The sequence below is a fragment of the Helianthus annuus genome, chromosome 9, assembly GCF_002127325.2.
Source record: "Helianthus annuus cultivar XRQ/B chromosome 9, HanXRQr2.0-SUNRISE, whole genome shotgun sequence".
NCBI lineage: Eukaryota > Viridiplantae > Streptophyta > Magnoliopsida > Asterales > Asteraceae > Helianthus > Helianthus annuus.
Window position 1 is genome coordinate 179531980 of NC_035441.2, and position 23761 is coordinate 179555740.

General features: G+C 40.9%; 1 long non-coding RNA gene across 2 annotated transcripts; it reads left to right on the top strand.

The window, feature by feature from the left end:
* LOC110875050 lies at positions 1 to 2702 on the top strand. 2 transcript variants are annotated; one of them, XR_004868077.1, is made up of 4 exons: positions 26 to 643; positions 1282 to 1407; positions 1884 to 2164; positions 2555 to 2702. It is a non-coding gene; the product is annotated as an uncharacterized LOC110875050 (long non-coding RNA). The 2 variants fall into 2 exon arrangements; XR_004868076.1 differs by having other exon boundaries at positions 1 to 643; positions 1282 to 2164.
* The last annotated feature ends 21059 nt before the right edge of the window (positions 2703 to 23761 follow it).

The following is a 23761-nucleotide window of genomic DNA, read 5'->3' on the forward strand; positions in this document are numbered from 1 at the left end:
ATTGTCACTGATGTGTTATTCGGTGGGTTTGCTTTGGTTTAAAGCTTATTTTCAACTCACAAATGCACAGATCTCTCTCTGTTGAAATAATATTCTCATACACTTTTATTAAACATCATTTTATTATATTTTACTGAATAATTGTTTTTGTTTGTTTTGGTTGAGGAATACAACTTGGGCTTAAATAAAGACTTGGCTAAAATAAAGACTTGCTGTTGGGATTAAAGACTTTGCTGGTGGGCTTGAAGACTGTTACTGTTGGGCTTGAAGACTGTTGACTGCTTGAAGAGTGTTGACTGTTTTTTAAAGGCTGTATATACAGCTCTTGATAAACAACCCTCACACTCACTGTAAGGTTAGGCAACTTCAAAGTTTCCAGAATCATCTCTCTCTCTCTCTCTCTCCTCGTTTCTTTCCTTCTCTCTCTTAGGGTTTGTTAAATCTTGTTATTCTTGTGATCTTGTGTTAAGATCATTGTTCGTAGAATAGATCAGAGATTGCAGATCATCGTGTTGATGATCTGCGTGTGAGTTGAGAGGTCTTTTCAGTTTAGTTTCTTGTTCTTTTGTTCAAAGCTGTTGTACAGTGAAACCATAGAAACACATGTATGTGTGAATGTTGAAGAAAGCAAAAAGCAAATTAGGTCAGTTCCCTTGATAATTATTCTTCCTAGTTTTTAGTCAATAATAATTGTTCATTTGTTGTTTCCCTTTGTTGTATTTTCAGTTTCAATGAGGGTGTTAACATATCAATGGTTTTTGTAAATATTCTAATAAGACAGTTCAAAATGGCTATGATGGTTTACTAATCTATTATGAAGGTGTTAACATATGAGAGGTTTTTGTAAGAGAATTCAAAATGGTTATAATTGTGTTCTTTAAAGACGGTATTAACATATGAAAGGTTTTTGTAAACACTTTGCTCAGTTTTCAATACTAATAGGTATTTTGTCATAATAATCATATTAATAATTACATTCTATACATATATTGTTTTATTTTTTTATTAACAAATAGATAGGTATAATAATAATAATAATAATAATAATATTATTATTATTATTACATTTTAGTTTTAATAATAGTAATAATTGTAATAATAATAATAATTGTAGTAGTAATAATAATATTACATTTACTACATAAAAACGCTTTAGGATTATGATTTATATAATATAATTACTAAATCAAACATTGAGGTACTTATTCTAATGTATTTTATAGGAATTATTTTATGTTTAGTTTTCTGGTGCATAAACTAAGCTTTTAGTGGGCTAAACAGATGGAATTGCGCACTTGATAACGGAGTGGGCTAGTGGCGTGGATAATAGATGACTGTAGTTGGCCTTGTAAGGAGATTGAGCTAGCGCAAGTTCCCGCCAAACATGATGAGTTAAGTCACAACAGGGTCAGTTACCCAGTCTTACATTTGTGCTACTTTACATTATTCTATTGGAATTATATCTTTTTTATTATCATTTATATATTGATTAACAGTTAATAACAGCCACTCCTTTGTGTACTAACCCACACCCCATGTTCAATATAATAAAAATAGGTGCAACTTTTTTATAAAAATTACCATATATATGTATATATATTTGTTTTTCTAGAATCCTTTTTCAACTTTTTTTATAAAAACTACCATATATATGTATATATATTTGTTTTTTAGAATCCTTTTTCAATATAAAAAATAGGTACAGGAATGAAAGCTACTTGAATTTAAGTTTACCAGCTTGGGTTGTTTTGACTCTTTAACAGATTTTCGATCTTGCATGAAAGAAAACTAATTAGATGTTTGGATATAACTTTTAAAATGTGTAACTGTGAAGAAAAGATAAAAGGAGCAAACCTTCATTTCTGAATGATCATGTCTTCCAGGCGTTTGAATCGTGGTGATCTGCTCGTTGACATGCACATTGGTTCAGCGTTCTACATTTGTATGTCGGCTCCATCTTAGATAATAAAAAAAGTTAAAAACAAATTCTAAGCTACCACTTTAGATGTAAAAAAAAAAAAGAAAAAGAAACATTATGCACTTTAAGGATTTACAACAAAACTTACATTCTGTAGTGTTTTTTTATCAGTATCTTCACACGATTTTGCTTGCAGGTCTGAAACAAAAGAAGTAACTACGGGTTTGTGTGTCTTGAGAGGACAAGGTCATGATTTTTTTTTTCACATTTGTCTCTTTAAATAGATGTGTAAATGACATGTGAAAACAACAACATACTGCCACGTGTAACCCAAGCAACCCACGTTTTTCCCACAATAAAAACTGCCAAAATTTTCCCACAATAAAAACTGCCCAAATTTTCAAACTTATACCACATTTTTTTTTTGTTTTAAATTGAAAACGTACTGCTTCTCCTGCGGATAATTTGAATATTTTGGTTTTATGGTACTTTTGGGTAGTTTTTTCTTTTCACGTCTCAATTAGGACAACATTATGTTTTTTATAATATTAAAAAGTATTAATAATACTTGTATTATTAATAATTTTTCTTTTGTATTATTATTATTTTTTTCCTAACAATGTATCTTTTGTGCAGGAGGCTATTCTTGGCAGGAGGTTCTTCACACAATTTATAGCTTTTAATTGAGTTTTGTATTTATTTTGATATGGTTTCAAAAGATAGAACGTGGGTCTTGTAGTTTTTTTTTTTTTTTTTTTTTTTTTTTTGGTAATTAATGTGTTTTCAACAGAAAGATCGTGGCCAGTGGTCTTCCTAGAATGTTGGATGAGTAGGTCAACACACCTTAGGTAACTGCTCCTTCTAGAAGGTTTTGGGTATTTTAAATGGCTGAGATTTAATCTCATCTTGATCCAAGGGCTCTAATTACTTATTGTTCCCATTGATTTTAATGGGAACATAAGAATATATAATGTTATTTGGAACCAAACGAGTGAATGAATTACCAACCCCACCACCATCCAAAAGCTATAAGCTTCAAACCTAACACCTGCCTGGCTGCCTGCCAATCAAAACTATATCATTCATACCCATCACAAATTCATCATCACCCAACTGAAGTACAAACTGGCCTGCTAATGTCTACACAATTTATCGCCATTTATTTAGTTATAGATGTGTGATTACATAATTTTGTTTTTGACCATTTCCACCTCTATACTCTATAAAACAAGCATCAAATTCAAACACATGTTTACATGATGATGCGTCACTAGTTTTTGCATTTTAAATGCTTATATGACATAAGTTCATGGGCGGCTCTTTAGATGTGCGGGGAGGACTTCCGCACAAGGCCCGTTTTTTCGAGGGGCACTGGATTTTTTAAAAAAATTCGATATATATATGTTATTTAAAAAAAATGTACTCACATAACAAATCCAATATAGAGGCCCATTATTAAAAGATTTGTATTTTTTATAATTTACCCAACTTAACAATAGGTTTATTGGGCCCAATCCAATACTAATATGATTAAAAAAAAGAAATACGCAGCAGGAAACTGGATGGACAAACAGCAGCAGGAAACTTGAACGACGATTTGGATACTGGCGATTCAGTGTGAAACACGTTGAAGATCAGGTGAATTATATTGTTTATCGTTAAAGCATATGGGCCCATTTTTCGAGCTTGAACAGGGTACGTGAATTCTCAGAGACGCCAACTGCATAAGTTGGTTCAAGTGATATCATAGAGACTTATATGACATAAGTTAGTTTCAAGTGATGAGAACATTGATCATTATACATACTGTTATTATCATCTAACATGAGAAGTTATTTACAACAACTACATAATTCAGAAAATGAAAATTAACAAATGAAAACCCATAGACATTTTATCAAACACTTGGTATGCATACATTTAATCCACCAAACTGTTGGGTTCGTAGGCTTTAGGGTTAGTCGGCCCTAGTTATTAAGCCCACTTAGTTAACTTGTTGACCAAGTAGGAAACCCTAATCTTGTTCTATAAATACCTATGATGTAATTGTAGTCTGTGTCATTCTGAAAACAGTTGTGAGCATCTAATAAAAGTAAAACCCTAGTTGCAACCCGTGGACGTAGGTCACCTTGACCGAACCATGTAAATTCTCGTGTTCTTTATTTTCTGCTAGTGTGTGTGTGTGTGTATTCCGCTTCCGCTCGACCTACTCTAATCCGATACTCCTAACAAGTGGTATCAGAGCCAAAGGTTCAGTAAAATACACGATTCACACGGTTATCGCAGGAGAAGGAGAGAGCTGGACGAGAGATCTTGATCTGCTGTTGCTCCGTCGCCGCTGACTTGTTTACGGCCCGTACCTATTCTCTGATTACGGCTCGTAAGGTCTAGGGTTTGCGTTGTAGGGTTTGTTGTTGCAGATCTGGTGGTTTTAGGGTGTTTGGCGATTAGGGTTTCGGTTCTTGAACCCTGGTTATTCGTTGATTTTACGCTCGGGTTTGCAAGAGAAGTCGCTGGTTCGGGTACTTCGGGTTTCTGGTTTATTGAAAGTTGCTCGGGTTTCGGTTGCTTGGTTCCTTGTGGTTTTTTCTGGTTTTTCTCGTTTGCTATGGCTGAAGACGGGAAGTTCCGAATCGAGAAGTTCAACGGTACTGATTTTGCTTGGTGGAGAATGCAAATAGAGGCGTTGCTTGGTGAATGCGATTTGGATGTGGTACTGGAAGAAAAACCTGCTGGAATTGATAAAGCTGCCGAGGCAATTTGGAACTCAAAGGACAAAAAGGCAAGAGGTAAAATTACATTGGCTTTGACGAGGAGCGTTGTATTTAATATCATGAAAGAAACAACTGCTCGTGATATGTTAGAAGCTCTATCAAATATGTATGAGAAGCCGTCTATCGGTAATAGGGTGTTCTTGATGAGGGAACTGTTTAATATGAGAATGAACGAAGGCAGTTCAGTTGCTGATCACATTAACAAGGTCAATTCAATTTTGTCCAGATTAGCAACTGTGGGCATGAAGTTGGATGATGACACTCAGACTGTGGTTTTGTTATCTTCCTTACCTGATAGTTGGTCAGGATTTGTGACAACGGTCACTGAAACTGCTGGAACTGGAAATTTGAAGTTTGATCGGGTCCGAGATAGTGTTTTGGGTGAAGACGTTCGCCGGAGGAACACTAGTGGAGGATCTACTTCTGGTATGCTCAGTGTTAGCAGGGGAAGAGGTAAAAACAAAAGCAGTGGGAGTCGTGGGAAAAACTTGTCTAAAGCTGGGAAGAATGAGAGGTGCTGGAACTGTGGTGAAAAAGGGCATGTTAAAAACGAGTGTCCTGATCCTAAGAAAGAGGATGGTAAGCAACATGTAAACAGTGTTGTGTCAGATGAATCTGACGGTGACGTACTGGTTTGCTGTGAAGAGTCTATAGATTCTTAGGCTATGGATTCTGGTTTTTCGTTTCACGCCATGCACAGCGGGGAGACGATGGTGAATCTGAAAAAAAGAGACTTTGGAAAGGTACGATTAGCTAACGGTCATGTTCTTAATGTTACGGGTATGGGAGATGTCAATATGAAGACTCCACTGGGCACTACATGGAACTTAAAGAACGTCAGGGTAATTCCAGGTTTAACGAAGAAACTTATTTATGTTAGTCAACTGGATAAACAGGGACTAGATGTTAAGTTTGGTGGTGGGGAGTGGAAGGTGATTGATGGAAATCTTGTTGTTGCATGTTGGAGGAGACGAGGATCGTTGTATCTAGTTGAGATACCTGCTGAGGGAGTAGCCGTCCCTGTACAACATAAAGTCTGGTTCACTGAATCTAGTAAGCGGAAGAGGGTTCAATTTGCGAACTTGAAACCTGGTGCTTTGGGGATGTCAGTTGAATGTGGTCGGGGGTCTAAGTTTAAGCCAGTCAAGGGATTTGGTGATAGTGGGAGCATGGGTCGTGTTCCGGGTACAATCACAAAGAACCGTTGGGTTTTGAAGACGAAGATTCCGACTGAAAAAAAAAGCTCTCCTGGAAATAGTTTGCAAAATGTGGAGAGTGGTATTAATTCTCGGTGTATGTCTGGAGCTGGTGGATCGTGCAAGCCGGTTGAGATAGAGAATGGGTCTGATAAGACTGTTGGGTTGGAGTTTGTGGGAGCTTCAACTGGTCTCTCAGTTACTTGATGAGAGGTGTGGTTGCAACTAGGTGGCTTGGATGTGACTGAAGTCTTAGCTTGTTCTTGGAACTGGAGGCTGGGAAGACTTGAACGTAAAGATTACTGAAGTTACTGGTGATGGGTTTCTTGGATGCACTTTGTGGACTATGCAAAGCCTCCGAGTGGGAGATTGTTGGGTTCGTAGGCTTTAGGGTAGCCGACCCTAATTAGGGTTAGCCGGCCCTAGTTAGGTTATGTCACACCCTGGCTTTGCGGAAGCGTGGTTAATTTGGTGTGACTTCTTAATACCATAGCTTAATCATAACAAGCTATATGAATTAAAAATATGCAAGATCATCCATTAAAATAAAATAGTGAAACATTGTCTTAATGGGTTAACACCCAACAATCATAACTTGTCTAAACATTACAAATGCAAACTTAACATAAACATGATTCAAGGACTGTGACTTGTCCAGGAAAGAGTCACAAGCCTCGAACCCTGGATGACCTCGGGCCTAATGCAGCGGAAAACAAGCCATACCGCGCCAGATCGTTAGTTTCCTGAAATACATGTAAGTTGAAAAATCAACAATAATGTTGAGCGAGTTCATGCGAAAGTGTGTAAACAAACCTTTATCTTTATCAAAAACCTGGTATGTAGCAAATAAGGAAAAAGAGATCACCAATGGTTTGCAAGGCCATTGATATGTGTGAAGTGCAAGTAGGGATGACTCAAACCTAGTGGATTTATGCGTCGGGCACTAAGTCACCCCGAGGTCCGTTATGCTGGACCTGGGGCTGGGCTCGCTACACCCAGATAGATCTACCGCTCCTGTCCCTCGGTCCTACTACGAGGATTAATGGCCTCAAGTTGTGCCTACCCACTCACATGATCTGAGTAACAAACCTCCTTACGCTAACCATACCATGTATAAACATATTCATAATCATAGTAACATGTATTTCACCCCCGCAGTTTATAAAACTGAAAACAGTTAAGAGAAAAGGGGGACATGAACTCACAGTGAGTGCGTCACAATACCAAGTAATCCAAATATCCAACTGTTGCGCAACGACCTACATGTGCTAATTCTATTAGACGGATGGCCGTGCCTTAGCTTTATAGTTTAATTTTTCGGGAAACGGTTAGACAACCGTTCCGTGTATATACTTGGTAGAAAATCTCATTCCCAAGGATGGGGGAATTAATACATGCGTGTTTATAATATTAAGTCTCACTTAATATATTTTATTTCTCATTCCCAAAATATAATTATTTTTCTCAAAAATAATATATTTTCTCTTCGTATAATATTTTCCAAAATAATACGTTGACAAAATACGCATTTATGAATATTTCCGTATAAAGCGTAAGTTACGTTTTGGCGATTTAGTGGTAACAGTAATTACCGTTGTAACTTATATGTTTGTCGTATAGGCGTTGGTATTATTTTGGGTTCGACAAAGTTAGTAAATATTATTTTTACTCTAAAAATAATATTTATACATTTTCACAAAATAATCATAAACAGTGTTGTGAAAAATATATTTATCGAATAAATATTTATCACGTTTTAGTTTTTGTGAAAATTCCACCTCCGAATATTTGTGATAAAGTCATGGCGAAATATATATTTGAAAATATGTCAAAAGTAGTCTAACACTTGTAAATAATTCTAAGTGTTAGATTTTAGAAAATTTCGCCAGAGTTTCCCCTGTAACTGGAGGTAGCCACGCTTTTAAGCGTATCATTTTCTTTTACAAAATCATTTCAACACTTCTTTTAAATCAACCAATCAATTTCCAACACATTAAACAAGTTTCAATACTTCAAACTTGTAGACTAGTATGTAAAATCGCATAATTACATGAACTTGTAATTTTTCTAAAACTATTGTGTAGATCTCGTTATATTTAGTGGATCTATGTATATAATAGTTTAGTCTTGTAAAAACCCCGTTTTTGGAACAAATCACTCTTTACAACTTCCCGACAATTTTTATAAAAATTGTTATTTTGTCGGATCTTTCGTTTCACAAGTGTTTATACACTTGTAGTTTATAAAAATTATCTTTGTTAGCATGTTATCCAACTTATATAAAACATGATTTTCTCGACACCCGGTTCTACGAATATACCACTTGTACATACGTAGATCGGCTCGTTTTAAATACTATTTTTCATGTCAAAACACTTTTACACAAGTTCATGTTTCTCGTGTGGTGGAGTTTCACCTTTTAACCCTTGTACCAAAAGAAACAAGTGTATGTCAAGATTCATGATCTTAACAAAGTCGGGTTAAACGATGATAAGAGCCACCACATCGTAGATCGGGTCTCTACAACCAACATATTCGAATACTACGACTTTTACACGCGTTATATGCTTTTAACCAACAATATTCGAGTTTTAGTAGACTTTTTAGATTCAAAGGATGGGTTACCGACTTTTAACCGTTAAAAATCCTTTTAACCACTTTAGATACGATCAAGAACAAGTTTTAAATGTTATACCTCTAGCTCGGGGCTAGGGAAGATCTTTGGCGAAAACGGCGTGGATAAAAGCAAAAGAACGTGGTCCTTCAACTTCCGCTTGCTTCAAGCTTCCTCGTACGTGATCCCCGACACTTGTATGAGCTTGGAACGGCTAGATCAAAAACCGAAATGGATGGATGGCTTGTGGGTGCTCTCGGCCGAGAAGAGAGGAGCAAGAGGGAGAGAGAGTTGGTGGTGATTGGTAAGTGTGAAGAATTCTAGTGTGGTGGGGGGTTTTTATAGAGAAATCATGCTCCTTCGTCCAACGGTTATACGTCGTCTAGATATCCACGAAATCTAATTAAATAATCAAAAGGTGTACCCTTAGTTACAAAGGGACCAAACCGGCCCAAAGGGGGTGGGGTCACCCGGTTGGATCTCGATCGTTCAGTTAGAGTTCAGTTAAGTTAAGTTGGTTAAGTTTAGAGATTAACCCCGTTAGTTGTTAGACGCGTTATAAAGCGGGTGTTAGGGTAATCAGGGACCCTAACTGGCTCAGAAAAAGACTAATAATATTTTTGGCAATATTTTTATGTTCCGAGTATAGTCCGGTTGTTCGGTCGGATAGTAATCCGTTAAAGTGCTTAAGTAATCCTTTAAGCGTCGTAAATAATATTTTTAGCGACACAATTTATTCTGCAAAGTGTCAGGAATATTTCCTCATGTTTTGGCACTTTATTAATTAGCTAGAAGCTAGTGTGTTGATAAAAGTGCTGTGTTTTGTGCTTAGAGTACGTTTTAGGCACATCCAATCTCTGTATCTTATTCCTAGAGACGCAATTATACAACCCTTGTATCTCTACACACACTATGGGTGTAGTAAAATATTTCTGGCTCATTCAGGCCTTTAGAGGCAGTGTCTGCCTAATGCTGGATATATCAGCATGTCAAATAGGTTATCCGTTCAAGTGCTACTGTGCTTTTGTGCATCATGTTTGTCACTAGAGTTCAGTAAGTAAATATTGTAGTGACGGAAAAATCAAAGTATGATGCAGATATGTACAAGTATCAACAATCAAGTAGCAGTTTATCAGAAATCTCAGTTAAGCACAGTAATTAGGCAACAATTAATAGTTAATTAAGTCGTACGGATACCTGGTTTAGTGAGGGTTGTCACATTCTCCCCCCGTTAAATAAATTTCGTCCCGAAATTTTAAATTCTGCTTGTAGAAGCAGGGTTCTCATGAAATAAGTGAGGGTATTTCTCCTTCATTCGGTCTTCACGCTCCCAGGTGAACTCAGGACCATGTCTAGCATTCCAGCGAACTTTGACGAGCTTGACACTGCTCCGGCGGGTCTTGTTTACTTTCCAATCCGTGACCTCGACAGGTTCTTCAATGAAGTGGAGCGTGTCGTCAATATGAATTTCGTCGGTAGGAATGGCAACGTTAACTTGAGTTGGACTCCTCTTCAGATTGGATACATGAAATGTATCGTGAACATTATTCAGTTCGGCAGGTAGATCCAACTTGTATGCTACAGTCCCAATTCTTTCCAAAACCTTGAAAGGACCAATGTAGCGCGGATTCAACTTCCCACACTTCCCAAAGCGTGCTACACCCTTCCAGGGTGATACCTTCAACAAAACCATATCCCCAACCTCAAACTCCTGGGGTTTCCTTTTCAGATCTGCGTAGGTCTTCTGACGGTCACGAGCCGCGCTAATGCGATCTCGGATTTGCGCGATCTTATCTGTAGTTTCCTGAACTACATCGGGACCTACCAATTGTCTATCACCTGCGTCAGACCAACAGAGTGGCGACCTGCACTTGCGTCCATATAAAGCTTCGAATGGCGCGGCACCAATACTGGTGTGGTAGCTGTTGTTGTAGGAAAACTCAACCAGGGGTAAATGCTTATCCCAGCTACCGCCTAAATCCATCACACATGCTCTCAGCATGTCCTCCAACGTCTGAATCGTCCGCTCACTTTGACCGTCGGTCTGCGGGTGAAAAGCAGTGCTCATATTCAGTTTTGAGCCAAAAGCTTCCTGGAAGGATTGCCATATCCTCGATACGAACCTCCCATCTCTATCAGAAATAATCGAGAGAGGTACTCCATGGCGTGTAACAATCTCTCTCATGTAGATTTCAGCCAATTTGCTTGTATGATCCTTCTCGCGGATAGGCAAGAAGTGTGCTGACTTTGTTAAGCGATCCACTATCACCCAGATAGTGTCATGGCCTTTTGGCGTTCTTGGCAATTTCGTAATAAAATCCATGGAGATTTCTTCCCACTTCCACTGGGGAATTTTCGGTTGCTGCAGAAGTCCTGAAGGCTTCTGGTATTCCGCCTTAACTTTGGCGCAAGTTAAACATTTGCTCACGTAAATGGCAACATCGCCCTTCATCCTAGGCCACCAGTAATAATCTTTAAGATCCTGGTACATCTTATCCGCTCCAGGGTGGATAGAGTACCGTGACTTGTGAGCTTCATCAAAGATAACCTCTCTTAAACCACCAAACAGAGGAACCCAAATCCTTTTCCCAAAACACAATGTTCCTTCCCTGTTTGGCACCAATATCTTCTCCATCCCACGGAGATATTCTTCCTCAAGGTTTCCCTCTTTGAGAGCTTCCTTCTGTGCTGCACGAACGCGTGAGGAAAGGTCGGTTTGAATTATCATTTCCATAGCCCTAACCCTTATGGGCTTGATTCTCTCTTTACGACTTAGGGCATCGGCGACCACATTCGCCTTCCCTGGATGATACTTGATCTCGCAGTCGTAGTCGTTCAACAACTCGACCCATCGTCTTTGCCTCATATTCAACTCCTTCTGGTTGAATATATGCTGGAGGCTCTTGTGATCTGTGAAGATTGTACACTTTGTACCGTAAAGGTAGTGTCTCCAGATCTTTAAAGCAAAGACCACTGCGCCTAGCTCCAAATCATGAGTGGTATAGTTCTTTTCATGCACCTTCAGTTGGCGTGATGCGTAGGCGATAACCTTCTGGCGTTGCATCAACACACAACCCAAACCTTGACGCGATGCGTCGCAGTATACCACAAAATCGTCGGTACCTTCCGGTAGAGCTAAGATCGGCGCGTTACAAAGCTTATCCTTCAATATCTGAAACGCCTCATCCTGTTTGATTCCCCAATCAAACTTCTTATCTTTCTGCGTGAGGAGTGTCAACGGTTGAGCGATCTTTGAAAAGTTCTCGATGAACCTTCGATAATAGCCAGCCAAACCCAAGAATTGTCGAATCTCAGTTGGCGTTTTTGGCGTTTCCCAGTCTTTGATCGCCTCGATCTTGGTTGGATCCACGTGGATTCCATCTCCATTCACCACGTGTCCAAGGAATTGCACCTCACGTAGCCAAAACTCACACTTAGAGAACTTGGCGTACAATTGTTCCTTCTTCAGCAACTCTAGAATAGCTCTAAGATGTTGCTCGTGCTCAGCCTTTGTCTTTGAATAAATCAGGATGTCATCGATGAATACAATCACAAACTTATCCAAGTATGGCTTACAAACTCGGTTCATCAAATCCATGAACACTGCAGGTGCGTTTGTCAAACCAAACGGCATAACGAGAAACTCGTAGTGTCCATATCGAGTTCTGAAGGCTGTCTTCGGGATACTCTCCTCCTGTATCCGTAGCTGATGTGAATAGAAGCTTGAACCTTGAAGCTGGTCGAACAGATCATCGATTCTTGGCAGGGGATACCTATTCTTGATCGTCAGCTTGTTCAACTCTCTGTAGTCGATACACATACGGAAACTACCGTCCTTCTTCTTCACAAACAAAACTGGAGCTCCCCAAGGCGAGAAGCTTGGTCGGATAAAACCCTTGTCTAACAACTCTTGAAGTTGTGTTGACAGTTCTTGCATCTCAGACGGAGCAAGTCTGTAGGGTGCCTTAGCCACAGGCGCAGCGCCCGGAACTAAGTCGATGCGAAACTCCACTTGCCTTTGAGGTGGCAAGCCAGGCAAGTCTTCTGGAAAGACTTCTGGGTATTCCCTCACGACAGGGATGTCTTCGATCTTCGGCTCAGCAGCCTTTTTATCCACAATGTGTGCCAGAAAAGCAACACATCCTTTCTGCAAACACTTCCTTGCTTTCAGGCAGCTAATCATCCTTAACGGCGTCTCACGCTTTTCCCCATGAACAACAATGGTCTCACCATCATCGGTCGGGATACGAATAATCTTCTCGTGACAAACTATCTCTGCCTTGTTACTTGATAACCAATCCATCCCTACTACCACGTCGAAGCTTCCCAACTGGACTGGTAGTAGATCGAGAGCAAACTCGCGCTCTCCCAGCTCGATTACGCAACCTCGAATCACCTCGTTAGCTTCTACTAACTTCCCATTCGCTAATTCGATCGAGTAAGGAATATCTAACTTACTAGCGGCTAAACCAAGCATGTTTCTAAATTCTAGCGATACGAAGCTATAATCGGCACCAGTATCAAACAAAACAGATGCATAGCGTTGATTTACAGGGAACGTACCAGTGACAACATTGGGATCCTGGCGCGCTTCCCTGGCTTCCATGTTAAAAACTCTTCCGCGTGCCTGGTTTAATTCTGGGCAATTCCTCTTGTAATGCCCTTGATCTCCACAATTGAAACATCCGGGCCTCTGCCCGTTTCCACCATTGTTTCCAGCTTGATGGTTTCCCTGGTTCCGATTCATGGCGCCCGCTTGGTTAGCATTATTGGCACGGTTCCCATCACCTCCCAGGTTTCCTTGTGGGTGGTCCCCAGCACCACCACGGTTGTTCCTATTTCCATTTCCTCCTTGGCCTCCCCGGCCAGCATTAGCTCAGCAGAAATCCTTCGTATGACCAGTCTTCCCACATGATTCACAAACTCTCAGGCTGCAACGACCAGAGTGATGTTTTTGGCATGAGTTGCACTTGGGGTGTGCACCCATGTATCCCTTCCCTTTCTTTCTACCACCAGCTGAATCCTGAGCTGGCGCATTCGATTCTCCCTTCTTAACCACCATCCCGGTGCTTTGCTTGAAACTCGAAAACTTTCGCTTATTACCACCAGATGACTCCACATGAGTCTCCTTCTTCTTGGGCTCAACCTCATCAAACTTGTTCAACCGAATCGCCTCTTCGGTGAGAGCCACACTCAGATCAATGGCTTCTGTGATGGTTGCAGGTTTGGAAGAAGTCACCATGCTGATTATCTGAGGAGCCAATCCCCAGATGAAGCGTTCAATCCTTTTGAACTCAGGCGTAACCATGTAGGGTACCACGTGCGACAAATCGTGGAATCTCTGAACATATTCAGCTATCTTCGAACCTTCCATCTGTAGGTGCCAGAATTCGGTCTCTAACCTCTGAATTTCCGCGCGAGAACAGTACTTCTTGCGCATAAGCTCTTTCAACTCAGTCCACGTCAGTGCGTAAGCTGCGGCTTCGCCAAGGGTCTGGACCTGAAGATTCCACCAGGATAGGGCTCCATCCACAAATAGCCCTGAGATGTAGGTGACTTGCTGATCCAATGCGCACTTGCTCATGCGAAGTACGGACTCGGTCTTCTCTGCCCAGCGGACGAAAGCAACAGCACCACCTGTGCCGTCGAAGTTTATGGGCTTACAGTCCAAGAATTGTTTGTAGGTGCACCCATGAGGATGATTTTGGTTGCCGTTAATGTTCGAGCTACTTCCGCTTGGTCCTCCTTGCGAGGCAGCATATTGAGCAATGGCGGCAGCAATAACTTGCTGTAGTTCTTCAGGAGTAGTGGGCATCGGCTGCGGTTGACGTCTTGGTGCCATCTTCTAAAGATGCGTACGTCGATTAGGCCATAATAAACATACGTATATAGTAATAGTAATAGCATATAACATCTCATGTTATCAATATATCACACACAACATCCCATGTCCCAACATCCCATGTCACAAATATCATACACACAGCATCCCATGTTGCAAATATCATACATACAACATCCCATGTCCCAACATCCCATGTTGCAAATATCATACATACAACATCCCATGTCCGAACATCCCATGTTGCAAATATCATACATACAACATCCCATGTCACAAAACATAAATAAGCAATCAAGTGAATCAGACATGGTGAGAATACGGCGATTGTTATATATATCGAGACCATAATGTGGTAAGGATATCAGTACGTCACTGTATCATACAATCACAAATCAAATAGGGGCTACATCACCCCTGTCAAAAACAATATCACATCAGTGTCACATACATCCAGTACATCAACAAATATCAACAAAAATCAGTATCGTCAGATGGTCTCCAAAAGGCTGTGCAGTCACAATCGCGGTCGTCTCACCATCGTCTACCACTATGGCACCGATGAGCTCTAAGCGGATGGGGGTGGAGGAGGGGGAAAGTGAGTGTAGAGCAAGCTGCATAAATGAAGCCAGTCCTCCTCCATCGCCTGCTGAGTGCGAATAACAGATGCAATCTGCTGCTCCATAGTCGAAAGTCGGGCAGCAAAGTTAGGAGGTAATGATCGAAAAGGCTGAAAGGATGAGGATGTCTGACCATGATATGGACCTAGTGATAACTGAGCTCTCTCGAGCTCCTGGAGTCGCTGTGTATGGGAATCATGCTGATGGACAAAGGACATCAAGACGTCCTCTATGGTATGTCCCATATGGAATGGATGATATGGATCAGTGGGTGGCATCGGTGAGGAAGATGACCAAAGCAGTGGCATGCTGGTGGGATCGAATGGTGCTACATGAACAGAAGATGGAACAGGTGTCATCTGAGGTACGAAAGGCATAGGCATCGGTATGTGCCCAAAGGGGTGGGCTGAAGAGCCCTCTCCAGGCCCTGCTGGAGGTACAAACGGTGGGATCTGAAGTGAAAAATCAGTATGATGTGCCTCAGTGTGATGTGGTGGAAGCGGTGGAACATCCTCGTCAGCCGGTATCCAACCGTGCTGAGCCTCCTCATCGGGTGGATCCATATGCTCTGCAAATAGAGCGTGCTCAGGCTCAATGGGTACAGGATCAAAAGGAGCAATGACAGGATCAACATGATCAATATGATGGTCAACAGGGACGTCAGCAATCAAAGGTGAGTCAACAAAAGGATCAACAGCATGATCAGCAACTAACAAAGGGACATCATCAACAGGAAGATCGCCAACTGGCGGGTCAGCCAAAACGGGCTCAATAGGAACGTCAGCATGTACCAAGTCATGCTCATGCACAGGATCGAAAGCAGCTGCCTGCTCTGGGGCTACGGCAGGCTCCGGGTCGTCAAAAGCCATGTCAAAATCAAACTCTGGATCAAAGGGATCGATAGGATCGACGGGATCAACAGGGTCCTCCATATGCTGGTCCATAGGAATGTACTCAATATCGCGGTCAGGATCAAATCCTGGAGGAAAAACGGGATCGGAATCCTCAATATCGTCGTGCTCAAATACAAGGCTCGGAATGGGGGCGGCAGAAGACGCCTGATCGGGGTCCGAGTCATGAACGAAATGCTGAGTGCTCACCTCGTGAGACGGAGCAGATGCCACAGACTCAAAAGAGTCTGGGACTGGTGAGTGGACGGGCGAGTCTCCAGCTGGGGCATCAGCAATCATCAAGAGACCGCCAGCGGGTAAAGGGGCTGCATCAGGAACCTCGTCCTCAAAAGGCTCGTCCTCGTAGAGATCAATGTCGCCGTCAGCCTCGGCGTCTAGTAATAGCTCGTGTGCTGGGTAAGAAGCAAGAGGAATCGGAGCTGGAATCACAACAAGGGGAAGATACTCAGCAGGATCGCCATCAATAGGCTCATAGGCACCCTCGGGTAAAGCGAAGGGTAAGGAGTCATCAGTATGCTCATCAATGCCGTCGGGTAGAGCGAACGGCTGGAAGTCATCATCATCCGTGCTCGTGTAGTCTGAGGTATGCACCTCATGCTCCGATGACACAATGTCATCCGACACTATGGGTAGAGGTCCAGTGGTATCTGAGTCTCCGGTGCCTGATGTATCCATGTGTCTGTAACACAATCACAAGTATGCACAAATAATCAGTAAATCAGGTAATCACATAAGTTACCAAATACTAGTCACATAATTCTCCTAGTCCCACTAGCCTCCCAGCCTCCCAGACTGTCCTTCCTAGTCCCACTAGCCAACTTTCCCAGCCTCCCAGACTGACTCCCTAGTCCCACTAGCAAACCTTCCCAGCCTCCCAGACTGACTCCCTAGTCCCACTAGCAAATTCTCCCAGCCTCCCAGACTGACTCCCTAGTCCCACTAGCCAACTACCTCGATCCATTAGATCGAGCCTCGGCCTCCCAGACCGAGCCTCAGTCTCCCAGACCGAGCCTCAGCCTCCCAGACTGAGCCTAAAAATAATAAATAAAATATGCTCAACATTTGTTTATAAAAAAAAAAAACGTTTTGGATCTGGACTTAAGTGGTATGCAGTAAAAATGTTTTCGTGAGAGCCCTAGTGATCATAGTCTAGACTCGAGAAGGAATCCTAGTTCGCTATGATCAGAGCTCTGATACCAAGCTGTCACACCCTGGCTTTGCGGAAGCGTGGTTAATTTGGTGTGACTTCTTAATACCATAGCTTAATCATAACAAACTATATGAATTAAAAATATGCAAGATCATCCATTAAAATAAAATAGTGAAACATTGTCTTAATGGGTTAACACCCAACAATCATAACTTGTCTAAACATTACAAATGCAAACTTAACATAAACATGATTCAAGGACTGTGACTTGTCCAGGAAAGAGTCACAAGCCTCGAACCCTGGATGACCTCGGGCCTAATGCAGCGGAAAACAAGCCATACCGCGCCAGATCGTTAGTTTCCTGAAATACATGTAAGTTGAAAAATCAACAATAATGTTGAGCGAGTTCATGCGAAAGTGTGTAAACAAACCTTTATCTTTATCAAAAACCTGGTATGTAGCAAATAAGGAAAAAGAGATCACCAATGGTTTGCAAGGCCATTGATATGTGTGAAGTGCAAGTAGGGATGACTCAAACCTAGCGGATTTATGCGTCGGGCACTAAGTCACCCCGAGGTCCGTTATGCTGGACCTGGGGCTGGGCTCGCTACACCCAGATAGATCTACCGCTCCTGTCCCTCGGTCCTACTACGAGGATTAATGGCCTCAAGTTGTGCCTACCCACTCACATGATCTGAGTAACAAACCTCCTTACGCTAACCATACCATGTATAAACATATTCATAATCATAGTAACATGTATTTCACCCCCGCAGTTTATAAAACTGAAAACAGTTAAGAGAAAAGGGGGACATGAACTCACAGTGAGTGCGTCACAATACCAAGTAATCCAAATATCCAACTGCTGCGCAACGACCTACATGTGCTAATTCTATTAGACGGATGGCCGTGCCTTAGCTTTATAGTTTAATTTTTCGGGAAACGGTTAGACAACCGTTCCGTGTATATAGTTGGTAGAAAATCTCATTCCCAAGGATGGGGGAATTAATACATGCGTGTTTATAATATTAAGTCTCACTTAATATATTTTATTTCTCATTCCCAAAATATAATTATTTTTCTCAAAAATAATATATTTTCTCTTCGTATAATATTTTCCAAAATAATACGTTGACAAAATACGCATTTATGAATATTTCCGTATAAAGCGTAAGTTACGTTTTGGCGATTTAGTGGTAACAGTAATTACCGTTGTAACTTATATGTTTGTCGTATAGGCGTTGGTATTATTTTGGGTTCGACAAAGTTAGTAAATATTATTTTTACTCTAAAAATAATATTTATACATTTTCACAAAATAATCATAAACAGTGTTGTGAAAAATATATTTATCGAATAAATATTTATCACGTTTTAGTTTTTGTGAAAATCCCACCTCCGAATATTTGTGATAAAGTCATGGCGAAATATATATTTGAAAATATGTCAAAAGTAGTCTAACACTTGTAAATAATTCTAAGTGTTAGATTTTAGAAAATTTCGCCAGAGTTTCCCCTGTAACTGGAGGTGGCCACGCTTTTAAGCGTATCATTTTCTTTTACAAAATCATTTCAACACTTCTTTTAAATCAACCAATCAATTTCCAACACATTAAACAAGTTTCAATACTTCAAACTTGTAGACTAGTATGTAAAATCGCATAATTACATGAACTTGTAATTTTTCTAAAACTATTGTGTAGATCTCGTTATATTTAGTGGATCTATGTATATAATAGTTTAGTCTTGTAAAAACCCCGTTTTTGGAACAAATCACTCTTTACAACTTCCCGACAATTTTTATAAAAATTGTTATTTTGTCGGATCTTTCGTTTCACAAGTGTTTATACACTTGTAGTTTATAAAAATCATCTTTGTTAGCATGTTATCCAACTTATATAAAACATGATTTTCTCGACACCCGGTTCTACGAATATACCACTTGTACATACGTAGATCGGCTCGTTTTAAATACTATTTTTCATGTCAAAACACTTTTACACAAGTTCATGTTTCTCGTGTGGTGGAGTTTCACCTTTTAACCCTTGTACCAAAAGAAACAAGTGTATGTCAAGATTCATGATCTTAACAAAGTCGGGTTAAACGATGATAAGAGCCACCACATCGTAGATCGGGTCTCTACAACCAACATATTCGAATACTACGACTTTTACATGCGTTATATGCTTTTAACCAACAATATTCGAGTTTTAGTAGACTTTTTAGATTCAAAGGATGGGTTACCGACTTTTAACCGTTAAAAATCCTTTTAACCACTTTAGATACGATCAAGAACAAGTTTTAAATGTTATACCTCTAGCTCGGGGCTAGGGAAGATCTTTGGCGAAAACGGCGTGGATAAAAGCAAAAGAACGTGGTCCTTCAACTTCCGCTTGCTTCAAGCTTCCTCGTACGTGATCCCCGACACTTGTATGAGCTTGGAACGGCTAGATCAAAAACCGAAATGGATGGATGGCTTGTGGGTGCTCTCGGCCGAGAAGAGAGGAGCAAGAGGGAGAGAGAGTTGGTGGTGATTGGTAAGTGTGAAGAATTCTAGTGTGGTGGGGGGTTTTTATAGAGAAATCATGCTCCTTCGTCCAACGGTTATACGTCGTCTAGATATCCACGAAATCTAATTAAATAATCAAAAGGTGTACCCTTAGTTACAAAGGGACCAAACCGGCCCAAAGGGGGTGGGGTCACCCGGTTGGATCTCGATCGTTCAGTTAGAGTTCAGTTAAGTTAAGTTGGTTAAGTTTAGAGATTAACCCCGTTAGTTGTTAGACGCGTTATAAAGCGGGTGTTAGGGTAATCAGGGACCCTAACTGGCTCAGAAAAAGACTAATAATATTTTTGGCAATATTTTTATGTTCCGAGTATAGTCCGGTTGTTCGGTCGGATAGTAATCCGTTAAAGTGCTTAAGTAATCCTTTAAGCGTCGTAAATAATATTTTTAGCGACACAATTTATTCTGCAAAGTGTCAGGAATATTTCCTCGTGTTTTGGCACTTTATTAATTAGCTAGAAGCTAGTGTGTTGATAAAAGTGCTGTGTTTTGTGCTTAGAGTACGTTTTAGGCACATCCAATCTCTGTATCTTATTCCTAGAGACGCAATTATACAACCCTTGTATCTCTACACACACTATGGGTGTAGTAAAATATTTCTGGCTCATTCAGGCCTTTAGAGGCAGTGTCTGCCTGATGCTGGCTATATCAGCATGTCAAATAGGTTATCCGTTCAAGTGCTACTGTGCTTTTGTGCATCATGTTTGTCACTAGAGTTCAGTAAGTAAATATTGTAGTGACGGAAAAATCAAAGTATGATGCAGATATGTACAAGTATCAACAATCAAGTAGCAGTTTATCAGAAATCTCAGTTAAGCACAGTAATTAGGCAACAATTAATAGTTAATTAAGTCGTACGGATACCTGGTTTAGTGAGGGTTGTCACAGGTTAGCCAGCCCTAGTTATTAGGCCCACTTAGTTAACTTGTTGACCAAGTAGGAAACCCTAATCTTGTTCTATAAATACCTATGATGTAATTGTAGTCTGTGTCATTCTGAAAACAGTTGTGAGCATCTAATAAAAGTAAAACACTAGTTGCAACCCGTGGACGTAGGTCACTGATGTACTGAAAAGTACATATGTTTATAGTGTATATTTTGGTCAGTTTTCAGTCGTTTTGAGTCTGTTTTAGGTTAGAACTATGATACTGCTGACGTTAAGCTTTGATTTCAGGTCCCGTAGCTTAAAGTGTTGAAAAACGAGTAAAAACGAGCAGTTCGGAAGAAAAACGGGATTCGTACGCGCGTCGGAGAAGCTGGAATTCGGAAAAGAATTAAAAAATCAAGAAATTGAGTTTAGAGGCGCCGCGTGACGCCTAGCCACCCTCGCGCCACGCGAGGGTCCCTATCTGAATGATTTTGACTTCTGGGTTTAGGGTTTTACTGATTAATTACCAAGAAACTTAACTGAAAACCCTAATTGCGAACCAAGAAACCCTAGGACGAATTTCAGGGGAGATTTTGAGCTTTTAGGAGTATTTTGGCTAACGGGAATCATCCGGTTGAAGCTTGGATCGTGAGAGTGAAGATCTTTCGGGTTTTATCTCCCGGTGTTCCTTATTTTCGCGTTTTCAATACTTTATGATGAATTCTTGTTTTGAACTTGTTTTGTTTGATTTGAACAACATGTTTCTTGGCTAAACTTAGATACTACCTAGATTTGATGAAGGTTTAATTTATGTTTGGATCTTTTAACGGTTATTATTGTTCGCTTATGGATTGATTTCTGAAAGTAAATTGTTCTAGATTTTCTGATTTGGTGCTTATGCATACTTGACAATTGTTTTATAATTGCTTGTTACTTCATATGATCCTTGGTGACGGTCTTTATCACGTTATAGGGTTATATTAGGGTTCTTGATTTAGGTGAGTGTCTATATCACGTTATAGATCATTAATCCTTTAGGGTGAAAACGCGTAAGTAACCTTAGACGTAATATTTGGTAATTTAATAAAATCAAGTGTTCTGCTTAACTTGTCGCTGAGAGGCTCGAGTTAGTTATTAGGTCGCAGTGTAATATATATCTAAGATAGGTTTTGAGAGAAGTCGATCTTACTTCCCTAATTGCATTTGTGTCTAGTAAACCAAGTCAGAACCTAGAATTGCCTTAGATTATCGCGCTGAGAGGTAGATAGTCATATTAGGGCACTTTTAGAATCGTTAGAGGACTGAGAGGAAATCTAACAGTCGGTAATCATAACAGCCTTGTAGGGTTTCCTAGGTTTCTTCCTGAGAAGGGTCGGGAAGTCTTAGCATTGAAATACCTTAAGGTTTAGTATTTAACGATCCCGGCTCCATACGACAATAAAACCGTTAGAAGTCCATTCGTAGTTAAACTGGATTCAAGTCTAGGTAGCCCTTAATCTCATCTGAAACAAAACCTTAGTTTTCGTTCGTGTTTTAGTTAATTTCAATTTAATCATAATTTTAGGATTTTAGTAAAACCCCCCAAACACAATATTCGTTTAGTCGAGTCAGTGTCTAGTCTAAATTGAGTCGTTAACGTAATTCATTAGAGTCCTTGTGGGTTCGACATCCGGACTTACTTTTCTGTGCTAGAGTCGACCGGTACACTTGCCGGTGAGTAGTTTAGTCAGGTTAAAGAGTCTAGATTTTTATTACTTGAGTCTTAATTTAGGGTAATTTAGTTTATTTAGTTGAACTACTTTTTCCACGTCAAGTTTTTGGCGCCGTTGCCGGGGACTCTTGGCAATTGCGTTAACTGCTTTGTTTGGATTTCAACTGATTTCGTTACGTGCTTTCTGTGTGTTTGTGAGTCGTAGGAGTCCAAGTACTTTTAGTGTCTTTTTCGTATTTCTTTGAGTCTTTTATTGGAGTCGTTTTACTTGTTTGTTCTTGGTTTTGCAGTTCATGCCCCACACGCGTTCGCAGGGACCAGTGAAACCACCAATTGACAAGTCTTCCGTCTCCACACCAATCCCTCAGGTTCGAAAACCCCCAACTTCATCTTCAGCCCTTTCTGACTCTACACTTCCATCTAAACCACCGAACTTCGACTTTACCCCTAAGTCATCACCCCACAATTCCCCACCACCCTCCCGTCACCCTAGTCCACCACCAGTTCACCAAATGGCCGAAAACCAAACTGTCCACCAGCGCTCCACCGCGGGTTTTACCGCAAACTCACCCATCACCCTCCCTGAAATCACCGATGATAAGTCTTGGCAAATTCCTTCATACATCATGACTGCCATTAACAACTCTTGTCAGTTTCACGGTCGTGATGATGAAGACGCGCCAGCACATATCAACCGTCTCACCCGTCTGTGTAGCACCTTCGGTATCGAAGGTGTGAATCTTGATGCCCGCTATCTCCAAGTCTTCCCCTTTTCGCTTGCTGGCCGCGCAGCCACCTGGCTTGATTCGCAGCCGGCAGGTACTTACACCACTTGGGCTGGACTTAGAGATGCCTTCCTTGCTAAGTATTTCCCACCTGCGAAGGCCTCCCGCCTTCGAGATCAGATCCATTCCTTCAGAATGGAGCCTGAAGAACCTTATCACTTAGCATGGGAGAGGTTTCAAACATTGCTCTCGCGTTGTTCCCAACATGGACTGTCGGATTGGGCCTTAGTAGAAAAATTTTATAATGGTCTTACCCCTGAGTGCAAGGCCCGATTCGACACATCCGCAGGAGGCCACCTAATGGGAAAGAAAACTGTGGCTGACTGCAACGACCTCTTTGAGAGCTTCGCTCATGCTGATATAGATCATAGTGCTACCGGCAGGAATTCCAATCCTGTGATCACCTCCTCATCCTCTCGAGGAGTGAATCAAGTCGTTTCAGACTCAAAGGTAATATCTCAGCTTGACTATATCACCAAAGAGTTGTTAGAAATTAAGAAGAAGGTAGATAGATGCGAGGTTTGTAGAGGGGGACATGACACCATAGATTGCCCAACCATCACCCTAGAGCAGGTCGAGTATTTAGCAGGTCAAAATAGGGGTCCAACTAACCCGTTTAACAATAGTAACTCTAATTGGCGTGCTAATAATTATCGCTCCTCAGGTAACCCCCCTGGTTTTCCGTCAGGTCAATACCAAAGTAGGGGGCCAGGTTTTCATTCTAGTGGGGGGTCGGGTCAAACAGGTCAATTTGCTAGTTCAGGTTCAGGGGGCAGTTTAGAGGTGAGGGGTCAAACCAAGAGGTTC